The 20,257-nt window shown below is 37.1% G+C and overlaps 1 protein-coding gene and 1 long non-coding RNA gene across 2 annotated transcripts in view; one reads left to right on the top strand and one right to left on the bottom strand.

Moving 5' to 3' along the window:
• The window catches only part of KIAA0825 (KIAA0825 ortholog), a 385,059-nt gene that overhangs the window by 40,944 nt on the left and 323,858 nt on the right, over window positions 1-20,257 (bottom strand). The window lies entirely within an intron of this gene.
• The window catches only part of LOC109254686 (uncharacterized), a 38,353-nt gene that overhangs the window by 6,515 nt on the left and 11,581 nt on the right, over window positions 1-20,257 (top strand). Inside the window, exon 3 of the long non-coding RNA XR_002074934.2 lies at window positions 9,403-19,812. This is a non-coding gene — a long non-coding RNA (uncharacterized LOC109254686). The remainder of the gene's footprint in view (window positions 1-9,402; window positions 19,813-20,257) is intronic.

Below are 20,257 nucleotides of genomic sequence, written 5' to 3'. Positions count from 1 at the left end.
TTCCTTTTTCACTTTTTTTTTTTTTTAAACTCTTTTTTGGGGGTGGGGAGGGCTCCTGGGTGACTCAGTTGGTTGGGTATCCGACTTCGGCTTAGGTCATGATCTCCTGGTCTTTGAGTTCAAGCCCCGTGTCGGGCTCTGTGCTAACAGCTCGGAGCCTGGAGCCTGCTTCGGATTGTGTGTCTCCCCCATTCTCTGCCCCTCCCCTGCTCATGCTCTGTCTCTCTCTCTCAAAAATAAACATTAAAAATTTAAAAATAATAAATAAAAATTCATTTTTATAAAGTTTATTTATTTATTTTGAGAGAGACAGAGACATTGCAAGCAGGGGAGGTACAGAGAGAAAGGGAGAGAGAATCCCAAGCAGGCCCCCTACCTTCAGAACGGAGCCCACCAATGAAGCTCAAATCCATCACCTGTGAGATCATGACCTGAGCCAAAACCAAGAGTCAGCCACTTAACCGGGTGAGCCATGCAGGCACAGGTACCTTTTAAGGTAAATTTTAAATCATGTCAGTTTCTTCAAAGAATGTTGTTTGGATTTTGATTGGGGTTGCATAGAATTTAGATACCAGAGTATATAGAGAATTAGCGAATTTAATGTTTAGGTCTTGAACATCTTTTAAAAAAAAATTATTCCTGAGTATTTTTATGCTATTTTAAGTGGAGATTTTAAATTTTTTTTCATGGTTGGGGCACCTAGGTGGTTCAGTTGGTTGAGGGTCCGACTTGATTTTGGCTCAGGTAATGACCCAAAGGTCATGGGATCATGCTCCATGCTGAGCTTGGAGCCTGCTTAAGGTTCTCTTTTTCTCTCTCTCTGCCCCTCTCCCCTGTTAATGCTCACTCTCTCTAAAAAATAAAAAATAAATAAAATCTAAAAATTTTCATGGTCAGTTGTTTGTTACTAGTATATAGAAATACTGGTTTTTATCTTGACCTTGTATCCTGCAATCTTCCTAAACTTATTCGTTAAATTTAATAGCTATTTTGTAAATTCCTTAAAGTTTTATACCTATACCATCGTGTCATCTGCAAATAAGGATAGCTTTATTTCTCCCTTTCCTATTTGCATGCCATTTATTTCCTTTGTCTAATTGCACTGGATAGGACCTTCAGTAAACATTAACTAAAAGACATCCTTGCCTTGTTCTTGACCTTAAGTATTATGTTAGCTGTAGGTTTTTCATAGGGGCCCTTAATCAAGTTGAATAACTTTGCTTTTATTACAAGTTTCTGAGAGTTTTTATCAAGAAATGATTTCATCCAAGGTTTTTTTACATCTGTTGCAATGACTCCATGGTTTTTCTCCTCTACTCTTATGATATTGTGAACTGCACTGATTGATTTTCAAGCACATGTAAGTAATTTCCCCTGAACTGGAAAGTGAAGGATAGAACATAAGGACATAACACAATAATTACATTATTAATGGAAAATGCAAACATGTGTCCTAATATTACTTATTTAATACACTTTTTTTTTTTAAATCATCACAAAAAGATCAAATGCTACCTATCTGACTTGGTATCAGTTGGGACAGGACCTACTCAAAGAGGAGAAAGTAATGTTTTCCTTGTCTAATTTAAAATTTTTGCAGGCTTATTGAAAGTACTCGTTTCCATTTGTTTTGACAGTACATTAAATAGTTGACAACTCAATACTGCATGTCATTTTGTTTTTATTTCAAGTCATTTGTCTAAAATTACCTTTTTTTTTTTATTTAGAAAAAGAGCTTGTCTTCAGGTAACTTGTTTGTACCTGATTATGTAGGAAAACTGAATGCCCAGCTAAAAGTTTTACTAGTGGTTCCGTCTTCTTTATAATAAAAACAAAAATATTTCTGTGATTGAATTTAACTAGTATTGGGCTACCGCCTGATGCTTTTGATTCTATAAAGTTTAATTTCATTCTAGGGAGAAAACATTTCGGTGATTAGGGGCAGGACTAAGCACCCATCCCCACAAAAAACTGCACATAAAATGAAACAATTCATCATGCAAAAAAATAGCCTCCAAAATATACAGTTTCCTGAAAGGTAAATTATAAAAGTATGCATTTACCCAATCATTTTAAATACCATAATTATACAAGCTGCTCATCAAAAGACTTTTAAGACTCATTAAAATCATAAAACAATTCTAATTAAATCCATATTTAAGTTCCTATAACCTACATGGTACTTTAAATCAAACAAGAAAAGTTATATAAAAGATCCAATTAATTGTAAGTTTTTGTAAGAATTAAAGCCTAATTACTCTATGATTAAGTTTCTCCAAAATGTGATCATCAATGGCTCTATTCAGAAGAATTAGCCTTCTGTACCCCAGATGCCAGCCAATGCGGCAGCCCATCTTTGACACCAGCAAACTTACTCGTCTGAAATCAGCACGACTGGGGAAACTTTACCTCCACCCCCAAGGGGGATCCAAGTGGCAAGACCAAACAGAGCCACATATTTTATACAGATAAATGTCTCCCTATCTGCAGAGGTCCTTATCTGATTAAATGGATTTGTATTCATTAGCAAATTAAAAAAAAAAATCCATCCTCAGAGCAAGTTTTGGAAACAATGGTCATTTCAGAGATTCCCAAGTTGGTGGTTAAAGATGCATGAGAAAACAGTAAGATTTGCAGCTTAAGGAGAAAGAGAACTAGGCCTTTAAAGGGGACAGCACTAAAACATTTCCTTCTAACCATGCAACTCTTCTTTCTTACTTAGCTACTTGAAATGTTTTTCATTTTTATTAGCCCAACTTCCCACGGGAAAGAAAATAAAAAAGCTCTGTGACATCGCCGCCTCTTGTGTGTTCTCTGAAACTAATTAACCCTATGAAGTTATTAGGGCAGCATCATTTTTTTCTATGACATCACACAAGGTGAAGGTCACTTCTATAATATTCTTGCCTTCATTCATGTGGTGCTTACCCCACAAAATATAATTTATTGTAATTTCCCCAGTGCCCTCATAGCCAAGTGATTAGTTATTATGGTACATAAAAAGTTCAGACGTACAACATATGACTTATAGCCTCTATTTCTGATAATCTAATTTTCTTTTATGGTAAAAAGAAATTTACTATTTATGTTTTATAGATTGTTATTTTGAGAAAACGACTATTTAAAGTTATCTTCATATGGACACTTGCTGATTGCACAGCATCTGCAAGCTGAAACATCCAAATGGTTGAGATATAAAGGCAGTTCTTTATCCAGTTGACAAGAACTTTTTCTGAACTACCCTTGTCTGTGCAAGTGGCAGAATGGTTAAATTAGGCTGGAGCTACCTTCCATCTACTCCCCAGACATCAGAGCAAGAAATGGTGGTTCTCGGTAGATACAGCTGAGTTCAGGTTCCTTCTGCAGCGAGATTTCCTTCCCGTCAGGTACACTGTCCCTGACCTGAAAAACCCCTGCCTCTGCCATAAAAACATTTCCAGACTTTATAGATGTGGAATTGGTTTTCCTGCATGTTTCTGCTTTTAGAGAAGGGATCTTTTAGAGCCATGACCCTTAAATTCCTGTAACGAAGTTCCTTTCTCCTTCTCTGCTTATGACTATGTTGTCTTCATTTTAATCGTGCTTGCATTTTATTAAATGAATGCCAACTGCAGGTGGTTATATTAAAAATGTTTTCTATTCTAAGAGAGAGCACCCCATCCTAGTTGATTTGAAAGATTCTTCTGAAGGGTAAGGTCAGCACACAGTCATTACAAAGAGGAAATATGAACAGGCTTAGGTTGGTGAAAGAATAGGTGGTCGATTTATCCTGCTCCTGGTAAAGAGATAAAGACATGAAAGAAGCTGCATCTACCAGAGTAGACTGCCAAGACCCAAAGGAAGCCTGCCTGCCTATATCGGGTGTAAAAGGGGACCGTACTCATGATGCCTAGTGGTCAGAATGCTGCATTGGTAAGCCACAGAGCTAATAGTAATCGCTGTTAACTATTCAGTACTTACTAAGCACTTTATATATATTGACTCATTCAGTCCTCACCATGATGAAGTAGTTAATATTATATTCACATTTTATAACTAAAGAAACTGAGGCCCTGAGAGGTTAAGTAATTTGTCCACACTTACATACTTGTAAATAACAGAGCAGGGATATGAACCCAATCAGTCTGGCTTTAGTATTTATGCTTTTAAACATGCATACTGCTCTTTCAATTCTTTCTATTCTGTATTTATTTAATTGAATAGCAAATACTTAATTGCACTTTAAGTATGTCAGGTACTCATCTAAGAATTTTATAGACATTAAATCTACTTAGTTCTCACAACCCTATGAAATATGTACTACTGAAATATTTACTATGTATTATTCCCGTTTTTCAGAGTAGAAAACTAAGGCACAGAGAGATTGATTAATTTGCAAAGGTTATGAAACTACTAAATGGGAGAGGCTGGGTTTGAACCAAGACGGTCTAGTTCTGTTTATTTTCTTCTGTTGTTTCCTAGTACTTTGTAAAGTCTTTTCTTAAAGATTTAGCCTGTCCCAGTTGTTCTAAGGGTGAATAAAATTAGTTGTTCTGGACAAAACACAAAAAGAGGTGTTATGTGAGTCTAGGCATCAGGATGTGGAGGCAGGAGATGAGGAGCAGAAAGAAAATCATCTGTACAAGTGAGCCCAAGGAAAAGGCAGAACCAACAGAAGCAGAACAGATGGTCAACATTCTTCCTCCAATAATGGTTCTCCTTCCAGGGCTCACTTTGGGTATACTGGTTTCATTCTTCTTCTTCTTCTTCTTTTTTTTTTTTTAAAGTTTACTTATTTTTGAGAGAGAGAAAGAGAGACTATGTGTGCACATGCTTGCAGGTTAGGAAGGAGCAGAGAGAGGCGGGGCACAGAGGGTCCAAAGCAGACTCCACACTGACAGCAGAAACCCAGATGCGGGGCTCGAACTCAAACCATGAGATCATTACCTGAGCTGAAGTCAGATTCTTAACCAACTGAACCATCCAGATGCCTCCGGTTTCATTCTTCTAAGGGAGGAGCAGCTATTCATAGACCACCTCCTTTCTTTGCCCTCCTCAGGCTTCTGGCTACCCCCTCTTGCTTAAAGGCCATTCTTTCATTGGCCTCCACACCACTATCCTAGCTTTTCTCCTAATATTCTGACCACCCCTCTTGTGGATTGATTTTTGATTGGGCTTCTTCTGCTTTCTACTCTGTAACTAGATAGTATCCTCCACACACTCAGTGTTCGGTCTGTGCTCTCTCCTCTCTCACTGACAGCTCATTGGATTTAACTATCACTGTGAGGCTGATGACCTCCAAATCTTTCAAAACGCCCTTTCAAACGCCCTTTCAAAACGCCAACCCTCCCATCTCTAGCTATGCAAGACGTATTCTCACTCGGACATCTTGTTACCTCAAGTCTTGGAAACCCAAAATGAAGCCAATTGTCTGTCTCCAAACATCTCCCTTGCCATCTGCTCCTGTCACTGTCAGGCCACAGCAGTGGAACTGATTGGCCTCACCTCCTAACTTGCTGTTACTCATTCATGCCTCTGTTTCTGCTCAGGTTCTTTCCCCTAGCAAGGTTCCATCTTCTTACTCCCTGCTATAGACTGCATGTTTGTCTTCTCCCAGAATTCATACATAGAAACCTCATCCCTGATGTGATGGTATTTGGAGGTGGGACCTTTGGGAGGTGAACAGATCATAAAGATGGAGCCCTCATGAATGGGATTAGTGCCCTTATAAAAGAGGCCCCAGAGAACTCCCTTGTCCTTTCCACTATGTAAGGACACAGTAAGAAGACAGCTGTCTGTGAACCAGAAAGTGGGTTCTCAGCAGACACCAAATTGCAGATGCCATGATCTTATACTTCTCAGCCCTAAAAACATTGAGAAATCAATGTTTGTTTTTTATTAGCCACCCAGTTTTTGGTATTTGGTTATACCACCCCCAAACAGACTAAGTAAGACACTCTTTAATCCTCTCCATATTTATAGACGCTTGTTAACTTTCTACAAAATCTTTTCTGATTACTTCAGCTTTCAGTGACTCTAAACTCCTTCACATTTAATGTCCGTATTGCAAAATGCAACATCTAATTAATTCTGTCTTGCGTTTTTTTCCATGTATCCATCTGGGTCCTAAACTAATCTTAGCTGAGCATATATACTATACATCAGGACTGTGGTACTCTCTGCATTAAAAGAATTATTCAGCACCATCAAGTGGGATTTATTCTTGGGCTGCAGGTGTGGTTCAGTATCCACAAATCAATCTACATGATTCACCACATTAATAAAAGGATAAGAACCATATGATCTTCTAGCAAAAAAAAAAAAAATTTCTAGCATTTTACAAAATACAGCATCCATTCTTGATAAAACCCTCTATAAAATAGGAATAGAGGGAACATACCTCAACCTCATAAAAGCCATATACGAAAACCTCATGGCTAATATCATCCTCGATGGAGAAAAACTGAGAGTTTTTCTGGGCAGGAACAAGACAAGGATGTCCACTCTCACCATTACTATTTAACATAGTACTGGAGGTCCTAGCTTCAGAAATCAGACAACAAAAGGCAATAAAAGGCATCCAAATTGTCAAGAAAAAAGTAAAACTTCCACTATTTGCAGATGACATGATACTCTATATAGAAAACCTAAAAGACTCCACCAAAGAATTGTTAGAACTAATACATGAATTCAGCAAAGTCAAAGGATATAAAATCAATGTACAGAAATTTGTTGCATTTGTATGCACCAACTATGAAGCAGCAGAAAAATCAAGGAATTGATTCCATTCACAATTGCATCAAAACAATAAGACCTAGGAGTAAACCTCCCCAAAGAGGTAAAAGATGTGTACTCTGAAAACTGTAGAACACTTGTGAAGGAAACTGAAGAGGACACAAAGAAATGGAAAAATATTCCCTGCTTATGGATTGGAAGAACAAACATCGTTTAAATGTCTATACTACCCAAAGCCATCTACTCATTTAATGCAATCCCTATTAAAATACCACCAGCATTTTTCACAGAGATAGAACAAACAATCCTTAAATTTGTATAGAACTACAAAAGACCCTTAATAGCCAAAGAACCCTGAAAAAGCAAAGCAAAGCTGGGGGCATCATGATTCCAGACTTCAGGCTATATGACTAAGCTGTAGTCATAACAGTATGGTACTGGCACAAAAACAGACACATAGACCCATAAAACAGAAACCCAGAAATGGACACACAACTATATGGTCAATTAATCTTTGACAGTGCAGGAAAGAATATCCAATGGAAAAAGTCTCTTCAACAAATGGTGTTGAGAAAAACAGCGACATGCATAAGAATGAAACTGGACCACTTTCTTATGCCATACACTAAGAAGAATTAAAAATGGATGAAAGACCTAACCGTGAGACAGGAAACCATCAAAATCCTGGAGGAGAACACAGGCAGTGATCTCTGTGACCTTGGCCAGAACAACTTCTTAGTACACATTGTCACCAGAGGCAAGAGAAACAAAAGCAAAAATGAGCTATTGGGACTTCATCAAGAAAAAGCTTCTGTACAGTGAAAGAAACAACAAAACTAAAAGGCAGCCTACGGAATGGAGGAAGATATTTGCAAATGACTTATCTGGTAAAGGGTTGGTATCCAAGATACATAAAGAACTTCTCAAACTCAACACCCAGAAAACATATAATCCAGTGAAGAAATGGGCAGAATACCTGAATAGACATTTCTTCAAAGAAGACATCAGATGGCTAACAGACACATGAAAAGATGCTAACCATCACTCATCATCACAGAAATGCAAATCAAAACCACGATGAGATACTACCTCACACCTGTCAGAATGGCTAAATTTAACAACACAAGAAATAGCAGGTGTTGGTGAGGATGTGGAGAAAGGGGAACACTTTTGCGCTGTTGGTAGGAATGCAAACTGGGGCAGTCACTCTGGAAAACAGTATGGAGGCTCCTCAAAAAGTTAAAAACAGAGGAGCACCTGGGTGGCTTAGTTCAGCATCTGACTCTTGATTTTGTCTCGCATAATCTCATGGTTCATGAGATCAAGTCCTGTGTTTGGCTCTGTGCTGACAGTAGCAGAGCCTGCTTGGGATTCTCTCATTCCCTCTTTCTCTGTCCCTCCGCTGTTCTCTCTCTCAATATAAATAAACTTTAAATAAAGAAAAAAGTTAAAAATAGAACTGCCCTACGACCCAGCAATTACACTACTAGGTATTTACCCAAGGGATACAAAAATACAGATTCAAAGGGATACATGCATCGTGATGTTTATAGCAGCATTATCAACAATAGCCAAATTGTGGAAAGAGCCCAAATGTGTCCACCAACTGATGAATGGGTAAAGATGTGGTTATATATACATATAATGGAATACTACCCAGCCATCAAAAAGAATGAAATCTTGACATTTGCAACAATGCAGATGGAGCCAGAGTGTATTATGCTAAGTGAAATATGTCGTTCGGAGAAAGACAAATACCATATGATTTCACTCATTTGTGGAATTTAAGAAACAAAACAGATGAACATATGGGGTGGGGGAGAAATAAAGAAAAAAGAGGGAAACAAACCATAAGATACTCTTAAAGATAGCGAACTGAGGGTTGATGGAGGGAGGGAGTGGGGGAATAGACTAAATGAGTAATGGGTATTCAGGTGGGCACTTGTTATGATGGGCACTGGTTGTCGTAAGTGATGAGTCACTGAATTCTGCTTCTGAAACCAATATTGCACTATATGTGAACTAGAATTTAAATAAAACTTTGAAAAGAAAAACAAAAAGAACTGGGGGACTGTCTGAACATCATTCTACCAGATCTTCATTATAGCTCTATGGGGTCTCATTCTCAAAATTACAGATAAAAATGCTGAGATTAAGAGAGAGAAAGTGATTTACTCAAACTCATGGGGCAAAACAGCACAGGTAAACTTCATACTCATTTCTGTCTGAGGACAACTCAGATCTTTCCTCTTTGCGTTGACTGAGTCCAATTTCTTTAAACTAATTTTCTAAATCCCTGAGTTTGATTTCTTGTCCCTATGAAAGAATGTGGGTTATAATCTGGAGCATATGTGCAAGTATTATCTTCAGTCTTTTTCTAGACAACACAAGGCATAAATAAATACATACATGTAGCATCAATGATTTCCACTTAAAAATCCAGTAAGTTCTAATATACATTTTAAGTTGATTTCATATTAATGTAGAATAAAATATATAATGTTTTAAATGTTATTCAATTTGAAATATTTGAGAACCATTAAAGCACATTTATGCTACAGTCATGTACAGTACAAATTTGTATAAAATTAATGTTTAAAAGTCTGATTATTTATAGAACCTCAGACAAATTTAATTGCCAGTCATTGATTTATAGCTCTCTTTTTGAAGCTTTTTCTTCCTTAACAGGATGTGGCTGCATTCTACCTAGTGGTTTTACTGATGGATAACTTAAAATAGTGCGAGACGCTGTTGGAAATCTGTGCCCTGCAGCCTGATCACCAATGGCCAGCACCTGCATCTGTAGAAGAGGGCTGGCTTCAGGCTGCTGGAATCTACTCTGCCAGTATGGAACAGTCCAAATAAAACAGAACCAGAGCTTGAACTCATGACCACTGACCTCTGACCTGGATGAAGTTACACATCTCATTCTACATTTACCATATTAAACCAATCCACAAAGAAAAAAACTTCCTAGAACAGTATAACTATTATCTCCTATTTCTATTCCTTGTCTTTCTGCTTCCTTCTATAGAAACTCCTCTTCTTGATCTGTCTTCCCCTGCTATGTTCCCCACTAATAGAGCACATTTCCCTCACTCCTTGGATCTACTACTTCCCACGACCTTAAGTTGTCAACTTCTTTGAATTTTTAAATTTCATTCCTTTTATTAAACTATAGTAGCATCTGCATAAAATGTATTTTACCAAAGCATGATCTGTAAAACCTAAAAAATGAAGACAGCAAGTGTTTGAGGCTATGAGGGTGACCCAGAGAATCCTTGGTCAATACAAGGACAGGAGGCAGCAGTCATTGGGTAAGGTGCCTTTCTTTTAATAAAATGCACTAGGGACTCAGTGCCCATAGCCCTGTTCTCAGCATGGCCAGGAGGAAGCGAGCATTTACATAGCTACTCAACACTGAAAGGCTACTGTCAGTTGCATCTCTTGCAACTAAAATATGAATGTAAGGATTGTCAAAATGGGGAGAGATGTAGGTGAGGAAGAAGAGAAACATCACAAGGGGAGTGTATGTAGATTAGATGTCTTGTCCTGCTGTGCTACATTTGCGGTACATGAACACAGGAAGGGGAGGACACATCTCTGTATTGTTTGCATGTGCTGGGCTTAAAAAATGAATATTACTGTGCTTTTAAGGTAGATTATGCCAACGATGTGGCTTAAGTAGTGATTTCTGCCAATGTCAGGGTCCTGGCTAGAGAAGGAGGAACAAGCTATTAACACCTGCAATGCCAATGCTTTTTGTTTCTGGTTAGAGAGAAGCTCCTGCACCAGGGAACACACCAAAGCAGATACCAAGGACTGGGGAGAAGGGTGTGGTTTCCCAAATAGACGTGTAAATATGGCAAGAGTTGGTGCCTTTTTATCTGAGAGTTGGTGCAATAGAACCCAGTGGCTCAGTCAATCTGGGAAAGAGCCTCAATGCTGTCAGTTAAGTCACCATTTCACATGGAGCTTTGCTGCAATTTTCACTGCAGTTTTTGTTTGTGAACTCAATTAACTCGTATGGAACATTGCTCCAGGTGACTAGACGCAAATGATCCTGGTTATCATATCGTAACTCTCACCTAACAGAAACTTGCTTTTTTTTTTTTTTAATGTAAGTTCTATGCCAAGTCACATGCTCTTACCAACTGAGCCATCCAGGCACTCCAAAATGGTGACTCTTTACAAAAAATAAATTAACTCAATGTGGGGCTCAAATTCCCAACCTCAAGATCAAGCGTTGCATGCTCTACAAACCGAGCCAGCCAGAACTGTTGCTTTTGAATGTTCTGTCTCAGAGCCTGTTGTTCTGAGACAGTGGTCTTCAATTCAGAGCATCATGGGTGGCATTTGAGTATCATTCCTAAGATATTGGTACCACAGTTCTGTTTTCTTAAAACTATCCCTGTCTGTCCTCACCTGAACAAAGGCCCTAGTTTTAATGATGGCGTCCACATGTACACACAGACATAAAGGGTTCATTATTTCTAATCGAAGAACAGAAACTTAGAGAAATAAAGCATTACCTGCCATTTTCGTGATCAACACTTGCAATAGAGAGCATAAATGCTTCACTTTACAGAAATAGCTAGACCTTCGTGAACCCTCCCAGTGATTAATTAGGAAGCCTGTCTTACAGATTTTTCTCTCAGGTGTAGTAACCTTGTAGCCCTTACCATTAAGAACTAATAAATAAATGCTTGGTTAAGCATAAACAGGGTGATAGGCAGTGAAAGAATGATGATCTTGGTTTTTATGCAATATGCTCACTCTGTCATTTTACCTTGGAGGACAAAATAATATACAGAACCAAAAGTTACAAAAGCAACTACAGTGAGCAATTTGTTGGTATCCACTTAAAAATGTTAATAGCCCTCACTATGAAAGATCTTTGTGGTTAATCATGTAATATGATTAATTCTAAAAAATTCATGATTTTAAGAAAGTGTTTCAAATTTTGCAATTAAACTGAAGACATGTACTAGGTAAAGACATCTAGAGGGTGATCAGATGTTTAAATTTACTGTAAAAATAGGAAGTAAACTAGATCACAAAGCAAGTACTCAAAATCACATGGAAGCCTGCCCATTTAGCAAATATTTGAGTAGCCGATTTGCACAAATGTTGTAAGTGACCTAACATATTAAACACAACTCCTCATCTCCTTCCCATATATTTTATGCCAGTAAACCCAGATAACTGCCAAAGAGTCCCATCATCCTTTTAAAATAAACTTTAGAAAGTAGTATGTCAAGCTGGGAGCTTTGACAATCATGAAATGTTATCTTAATCTTCAAAATTTTAACTTCTTTCATGAACATGACAATAAAAAGTAGTTAACATCATTACAGCTTTGCAGTCAGAATCCCACAAACATGACAGTGTACTTAGAAAAAAAATTCAAACTAGCTGATGACAAAATATTTGGATAACTATCTGAATCTATAAATAACTAATTCATCCTAAAAGGATCTTTAGAGCAGCAACAAATTATTTTATAAAATCTAGGACACAATATGTGAGATCATTCACTTTTGTTCCTGGTGCAATGTGGGTTATGAAAATCTGATAAATTTGTACTTCTTTGAAAATTGCCAGCTCAGTCAAGAATTTCCCTTAAACCAAAATAGTGACTTGAGACATACACAAAAATATATTCTTTAGGTAGAATAAAGAGTTCAGATCTACATTTTGCTCTCTCAAGCCCACAAAAAGTATCTCCCAAAGATGCTGCCTTATATCTTGAATAATTCCTAAATAAAAAATTGCCGATTTACTTGGATAAGAGAGCCCTGGATTAGGTGTGAACAGGGAGTAAGAGAGCTACCTAAAAATATCACAGATCTTTGCAAATCCTCTTTCTGTTACACAGAATGTTAGCATGGCCCTTGCATTCAAACAAATGCAAAAAACTAAAGACCATTAAGTAAACTGTAAGCTCTTTTTGCAAAAAATAACTTTAGCTTTCTTTGTAATTCTTCCAAAGATTAACATGGTGCCGCTGTGAGCTTCCTACATACACTGATCAAATGGGTTTTACCTTCCCCCACCCAGGAACAAATGAAAAGGAAGAAGATCCAAAAGACAACATCAGAAAGATGCTCCGGTTTTCTGGGTATTTAATTAATATCCACTTTTCTGGATATTTAAAACTGTTCATTAATAAAACTATTTATATGCTCTCATCTATAGAGAGCAGTTAATAGTGACTAAAATCTCACTACCCAGAAATAACTTCAATATTTGGTGAATGTCTTTCTAAGCATCTATGTTCATACAAAAACATAGAATAATTTTTAAATAGGATAATTCTATAAATGATGGCTTTAATAACAAATAACAAAGAAAAAAGTGAAGTGAAAAATGGACTTCTGTGAACTGTTTCCTCACTGAATTGTTAGAATTCCTTAAAAAATCCTTTAAATTTATTTAAGAAAAAAAAATACTATGAAAGAACTAGAAGTGGCTGAAGTCCGTGCTTAAAAAGCATCTCTTGAAAGCAGAAGGAAAAGGATATGCTGACACATCAGTGGTCCTGCCTACCACTTCCCTTTTTCTCCACTCTTCAGTTTATGTATGTGTATGGGCACACTTATGTATGTTTTTACACATTCAGGATTTATAACATTCAACCACATATCTAGATTTCCGTAATTGTTTAATCTTAGCAATTTTTATCAAGTGTTTTATTTGGATTCATCTTTTGCTAATAATAATTATCATGGGTGCTCCAGTCCCTAAATTCTTACCTGCTTTAGAATGTTGTCTTTATATATGAAAGATAACTTGCCTATGAATGAAATTCTTAGATCAAATTTTTTTTGCCCCTGGAAACTAACAGGCACAGCCCCACCGTTCTCTGTCATTAAGTGTTGCTTTGAAGAAGTTTAAGACACACCTGGTTTTCTCCTTTATCAGACTTAATTTCTCAGGCATCTCTAAGATGCCCAAGTAATTTTATCCTTAAATACCAGAAATTACATTAGCATATGTTTTGGTGTTGATTATTTTCTATTAAGTTTTCTCACATATAAAGGGCCTTTGGCAATATACAGATCAGATCTTTCTTTAGGAATGTTTTCTTTATATATTACATCATTTTTCATTCCATTTGTTCTGCTATTCAGAAATTTTTTGGTTGTTGAACCTCCTTTGTCTGCTATATCTATCATTTCCTTTATAATAAATTTTATAGTTTTATCCTTATTTGGTTTGTGAGATTTATCTTCCACAATTTAATTTCTCAATTCTGATCCCCATGACTTTATTTTCAGGAGTATACAGTTGAACAACACAGAGGTTAGAGGCACAAATCCCCCGCAAACAGCTGAAAATTCTTATGTAACTTTTGACTCCCCGAAAACTTCATGGAAGCCTTACCAATTATATGAACAGTCAATTAATGTGTATTTTGTGTATTATATGTAACATATACTGTATTATTACAATAAAGGAAGCTAGAGAAAATGTTATTAAGAAAATTCTAAGGAAAAGAAAATACATTTATAGTATTATAAAAAAAGTGGTTTGCACAGTTCAAATCCATGTTATTGAAGGGTCAACTATATATTCTAATTTTTATTGCCTTTAAGGGGGCTTCCAAGTCTATAATGATTTCTACTTTTTCCATTTTTCCCGGGTTTTCCAGCTCAGTTTTCATTTTATGTCATTGTACCACTTTTTTGAATTGTCCTTTGATTGTTTTCAAGAGGTCATGTTGTCTGTAATTTCTTTGAGACTCTGGAGAATTATTTTTTTGAACACTTCCTGTGTTTCTCTGTGCCATCCTTCGTCCAATATATACTCTTCATTTGTCTTTCCTTTTCCCTTTTTCCCCGAGTTTTATGTGTAGGTCATAGTTGGGTTTTTCATGCTGATAAGGTAAACTTTCTTAAGGACAGGCTATTTCTTTTTGTTGTTTATTTGTGCTCTGGCTTCTTCAAGCCTCTCTGAAATTAATATATAATCTGATTATCATCAAGAGTTCTTCTAATACTTGCATCATGAATATCTTGAGGTCAGTGTTAACAACCTTTCATCCAATGCTTCAGTGTTTCTCACACATCAAAGGTTTCCCAAAAACTCCTACCATGGGCTGGCTGATTCTCATCTCTCTTCTTTTCTCAGTGCTTATCTATCACACTCCTTCAGGCTCCTCTGAAAGTCTAATCACTGTTCATCAAACATTTGTGGGCTAACCTTTCACTCCACTTCTGTCTCCAAGTGACATGTGATGTTTGTGAAAATAGTTTTAGGGCATTAATACACCTCTGGAATGGAGGACTAAGCAAAGGATCAAATTGACTCTATTTTATTAAACACCATGTTGCTGTTCTTTTTTGGTTAGAGAAGTGGAGAGCGTATTTTAAAGGTAGTGTCCTTCTTAGTTCTTTATTTTGACATGGTTATATGTTTTTGTATCAGGGATTATCGTGTTTCTTTTACTCTCCAATTCAGATATTGAGTCAGCAATGTTCTTTTCTCCTAATTAGGTTTTAGTTATATCTAGGGGCTCCCTAGGTGCCTGTGGCCAAGAACTCTAATATAAATAAAAATGCAATATAATTTTCTGTTCTATTATAATTATCAACTGAGTTAAACCTACTGAGATGACTATTAAGCTGCAACACAAACTTTGTGAAATGTGTGGTCCCTGAAAACATTTTTTACCTCAGTCCTAAAACGACCGAAGATGTCAGAAAGGGGTAAGCTTACGTATCACCTTCTTTTTAAAAGCATACTTTCCCAGACCTTCAGGACTTTTCCAAGCCACTCTGCCCTGGCTGTAGTCTGCCCTAATTATCTTTGGCAGTGAAGGAAACTAAGAGGCATCTCCTCAGCTCCTGCTCCTCATCTAGAGTGTTGTAACTGAAGACAGAGGCAGATAAAAGGCTATTCTTCTAACTAGAACAAGTTTGGCTTGAGTTATTTTATTTTTTCAAGTATTATATTCTCAAGTATCCTGCAAACATTCTTTCCCTGTATTTCTGTGGTGCCCAAACAAACAGGAACATCATAGATAAAAGGAGGTTTTAAAACAATAACCACAATCATACAACATGGTAAGTAAATAATAACATATTGCATATTTGAAAGTTACTAAAAGAGTAGATCTTAAAATTCCTCATCGTGAAAAAAAATTTTGTAACTATGTATGATGACAGATGTTAACTAGACTTACTGTGTGGCGATCATTTGGCAATGTATACTAGTACTGAATCATGTTGTGCACCTTAAACTAACATGTTATATGTCAACTGTACCTCGATAATAAACAATTATAACAGGCTAAGGAGACATACTGTTTTCACGACTGACAAAACTGATAGCATTCATCCACTTTTGTGTCTCATCTTTCATGTACTTCCACAATATAGGGAGGCTCCAAGTAAAACACTTCTTTGCTTTACAATCAGGCTGAACTTATTCCTTAAATCCAAACTGTGGCTTCCATGTTTTATGCTTTATTATGGTCTATGATATTAGTATTAAATCAAATCAGACATAAACAATTATAGCCATTGACAGTTAATCATCATACAAAGCTATCAAATATGTAAGTCCATATAGTTCATGGTATTTTTTTTAAAAAACTAAGAATATCTAAAATATTTACAAAACAAATGGTTTTTAGTAACTCTACTGGTTTGTAATACTGTAATGTACTTTATTTTCCAGCATAATTAATACATTTTAAATATCTGTTTCAGCTCAAGACTTAAAATATTAACAAATATTCTTTCAGGGAAAATATCATTAAAGCAAGCTTAGAAACTCTAAATCAGAGTAACATTTTACAGACAAACTGCAGTTAAGTAAAACAAACAAATAAACAAAATAACAGGCCTCATGTAATTTTGCTTACAGGGAAACCCATTCCAAGATTCTAATGAGCATTCCAAGCACACAGTAAGAGAGAACCCTTATCTTTGTGAATGACTTCAAAGTATAAAGCTTGGGTTTGAATTAACTAACATCTATTATTCAACAGTTCAGTTCGACAGACATTTACTATACATATAGCACAAGGCACTGAGTTAGGTAGTATGAGGTATAAACAGACATAGAAGTCAGGCCCTAAGGAGTGAACAAGCCAGTAACTAGGAGATAAAGCATGCGTACAGGTCACTGCAATAGCAGACAGAAAGTGGTGATGCTATGAAAGGTAAAAACGAAAGGCTGGGTTAGCAGAGAAGCCGGAAGATTCACTTTTAGCTGGGAGTTAATGGAGAAGGCTTTGTGTAGGAGGGAGCATTTGAGTTGAACCTCAGAGGATAGGAAAGATGGGGCAGGGACCTAGGAAGGGCACAGCATGATCAAAGTCTTGCAAATGTGAAAGGAGTAGAGAGGTTTTGAACAAATGGAGCATAGCTTGTCCATGGGAAGACGTGTTAAGGTTGGAAAGAAGCTAATGTTTACACCTGAAAATGGATTGGGGTTTATTCACATAAGAAAAAGTGGTTTTCCATGTTCCCTGTGCATTCAGAATCCCTCTGGGGATCCAGTTAAAATTCTAGTTCCAAGGCCCATCCCAGATACTGGTCTGTGCATGTGCATTTTCAGTGAGCACTCTAGATCACTCTGATCTGTGGTCCTTAGAACCACACTTTGCGAAATACCTGTGTGGGACCTGGAAAGCAGTTCTTCTGAATTTAGAATATATTTTTAGGTAAAAGAAACTTTGCATGTTTTTTGAACAGGGAAAATTTGGTTACAGAAACTCTGGTTGTTTCGATTTGTTTATGGCACTAAATATTTTTTTTCTATTATGAAAGCAGATAATGAGCCCTTTAAAGAATATTGATAAAATGTAATCTATCTCTCTCTCTCTCTCTTTCTCTCTCTCACACACAAACACACACACACACACACAAACAGCCTACACCTCCAGATGTAAGAAATTTCTCTTCTACCAAAAAGAGTGTTCAGAAAATAAGCTGTGCAAGCCCAAGAATTCTGCAGAGTTTGAAGTGTCTGTATTCAGAAGCAGCGTGAAACATCAAATGCTCTGCACATCAGTAGGTTTGGGTAGAAGAGAAATTTAAATAAGGGATGAACTACGCTGTGAAGCAGTAAGAAGGACTTCTATGTAATCTGACCTGTCAGTGTTAAGTTGAAAAGGGGTGTGCTCATGCTTACATAAATCTTCATGCTGCTTTTACTAATTAACATGTGTAAAAATCATAGGAAAATTTTCCACAGGAGAAGGTGATGCCTCTCCTTACCCTTTATAATTCATTTTTCTTCTAAGCTTTTTTAATGGTGGCTGGAATCCTGCAGTAGGAATCACATTCTTGATTTTTTGACAGCATTGCCACATTTTCATCCTTTTGGTGTTTCTTAATTTCTGACTCTGCATTTTGACAGCTCAACCCTGTTGATTAATGCCTTGTAGGAACCCCTATATGGCCTGCCTGTTAGCGATCTAATTTTGTGCTGGAATGCCTGGGCTGGTATGTTGAACCGATTCACCACCCAGGTGGCTACATTTGGACTAAATGAGCTGTGAAGGGTTTCATCTTTGCCCATCACAGTCTTCCTTAGCTGAGCCCCACAGTATGCAGCCACCGCTTCGACATGATTTGTCACAACCCATCAATAGAAAATAAATTATTGCCATTCTCACTTGTCAATGGGCTTGTCTTCACTTCGGCTGGCCTAATGATTGGAAGCTCAAAGGGAACATTTCCCATCTTTGTGGAGCATGATTATGACCGAATGCACTGCTCCCCTATGCATCTTGGCCAGTAAAAACACGTAGGGAAAGCAAATTAATTGGCTGTTTTGCGCCAGTGATTAGAACATTACGCTTGAAGTCTGCAGAAACTGATATTAGGCAAGCAAGATTAGGTCGGTTCTGACTTTTATTTGCTTAGTGCAACATGATTAGCAACTGCTTCATTCAAGGTTAGTGCTCTTGCTGCTGAAGAAAATCTTCATAACATAATGATGCTGCATACCTTTAAGCTGATAAGCATGTTCCAGGCAGAAATCAAAAATCTCTTTGGGAAAGGAAGCAAATGAGGAGATGTAACAGAGAACTCATCAAATGGCTTTAGAGCCATTCTTATGTCTGGCACTTTTGAAAATTATATTCTTAGGAAACCCGCTCTGCAAGCTATATTTGCAGAATGTAGAGATGGTAATTGTGTCAGTTCACGAGACAAAGAATAAAAGTACCCAAGGAGCAACACGAAGTAGAAGGTGACACCTTTCAATGAACTAACTAAAAATGAGCTTGCTTTAAAAGAAACCGAAACTCTTCTTTTTTACAAACTACAGAAAGAGCAGGAAGAGCAAAGGATACAATGGCAGGGCATCAAGTTAGACCTCATAATTAAATTCAGAGATACAGTAGATCAAAGAGGAAACTGTATTTAAAAAATTAGGTCTAGGGTGTGGATTTGAGTTTCCCAGTTAACAGCTTTGCCTGCAGTATAATGACAAGAGGCTTTATCTAACAGAACAATAAACAAAGATGTGGTGTACAAGTAAAAGAATGCCTGACACTTTAATTATTTTAAATATGGTGTTGTTTTAGATTTGGGCCATGTCTACAAAACTAAGCAGTTTTTTACAATTGCCCTATCTTATCTACCACCACCACCTAGGAAAGAGAGAGGGAAACACACTGAATGAAAATCAGAATGTGAGTTCCCAACTTCCATTCTCTCTGGCCTTCTTAGTAAATCTTTTGCCATCTCATTGTTTGTTCTTTAGCCCAGAGACAGATGCCCCAGGAGTACAACTAAATCTGCAAAGGATACACACTTCAGAAATACTATTACGTGTACTTTCATGTTTGTTTAATGTAGCTCAGGTCTCACCTCTGCCACAGCACTTGACGCATGTGGTTTAAGAACACTAAAATGCTTCTGCTCAGTACCAACAGAACCGAGGGATGCAGGGAACTTTTTCCCTACATCATAAATATTTTTGTTTACCAAACCTTTAGCATTTTCTTCCTCTTTTCCTAGCATGAGTTACTGTCTTCTGATCTTTGGAGACATAAGGTTCTTGAGCTCCCAAGTCAACCTCTTTGTCTTCTGGATTAAGGTCACATGTCATCATGGAGAACTCCTCCTTTCACAGGTTAGTGGTCCTTATTGGAGGAAGTCTTGCCTGCTCAAAGCCTTCCTTCTTGACCTCTCCTGTTTCCAGCTTCTTCCAGTAAAGCACACTGCATCTTTTACTTCTCCTTTTATCTTATTCCTGTCTTGGACTATTCAAGTAAGATCTATGTCCTGTATATTTTGTCTGCTATTTGGGTTCTACTTACAACTCACTTTTACCTTCTTGTCTTTGTATTTTGCTGCCCCCCCAATTTTTTAAAATGTACACACACTATCCTTTACTTGACCCCATCTGCTCAAATTTGATCCTGGTGAACATTTTTTATCTTCTTTAGCTCCTAGATCATGATATTTCCTTACAAAGCATATCCCTAACTGCATTCTGAGATGTGACTATATGTTTTATGTACACAATGATACATACACACACACACACACACACACACACACACACACACATACAC

The sequence above is a fragment of the Panthera pardus genome, unplaced genomic scaffold (assembly GCF_024362965.1).
Source record: "Panthera pardus isolate Hobbes unplaced genomic scaffold, ASM2436296v1 HiC_scaffold_2, whole genome shotgun sequence".
NCBI lineage: Eukaryota > Metazoa > Chordata > Mammalia > Carnivora > Felidae > Panthera > Panthera pardus.
This window is presented reverse-complemented; position numbering and strand designations above follow the sequence as displayed.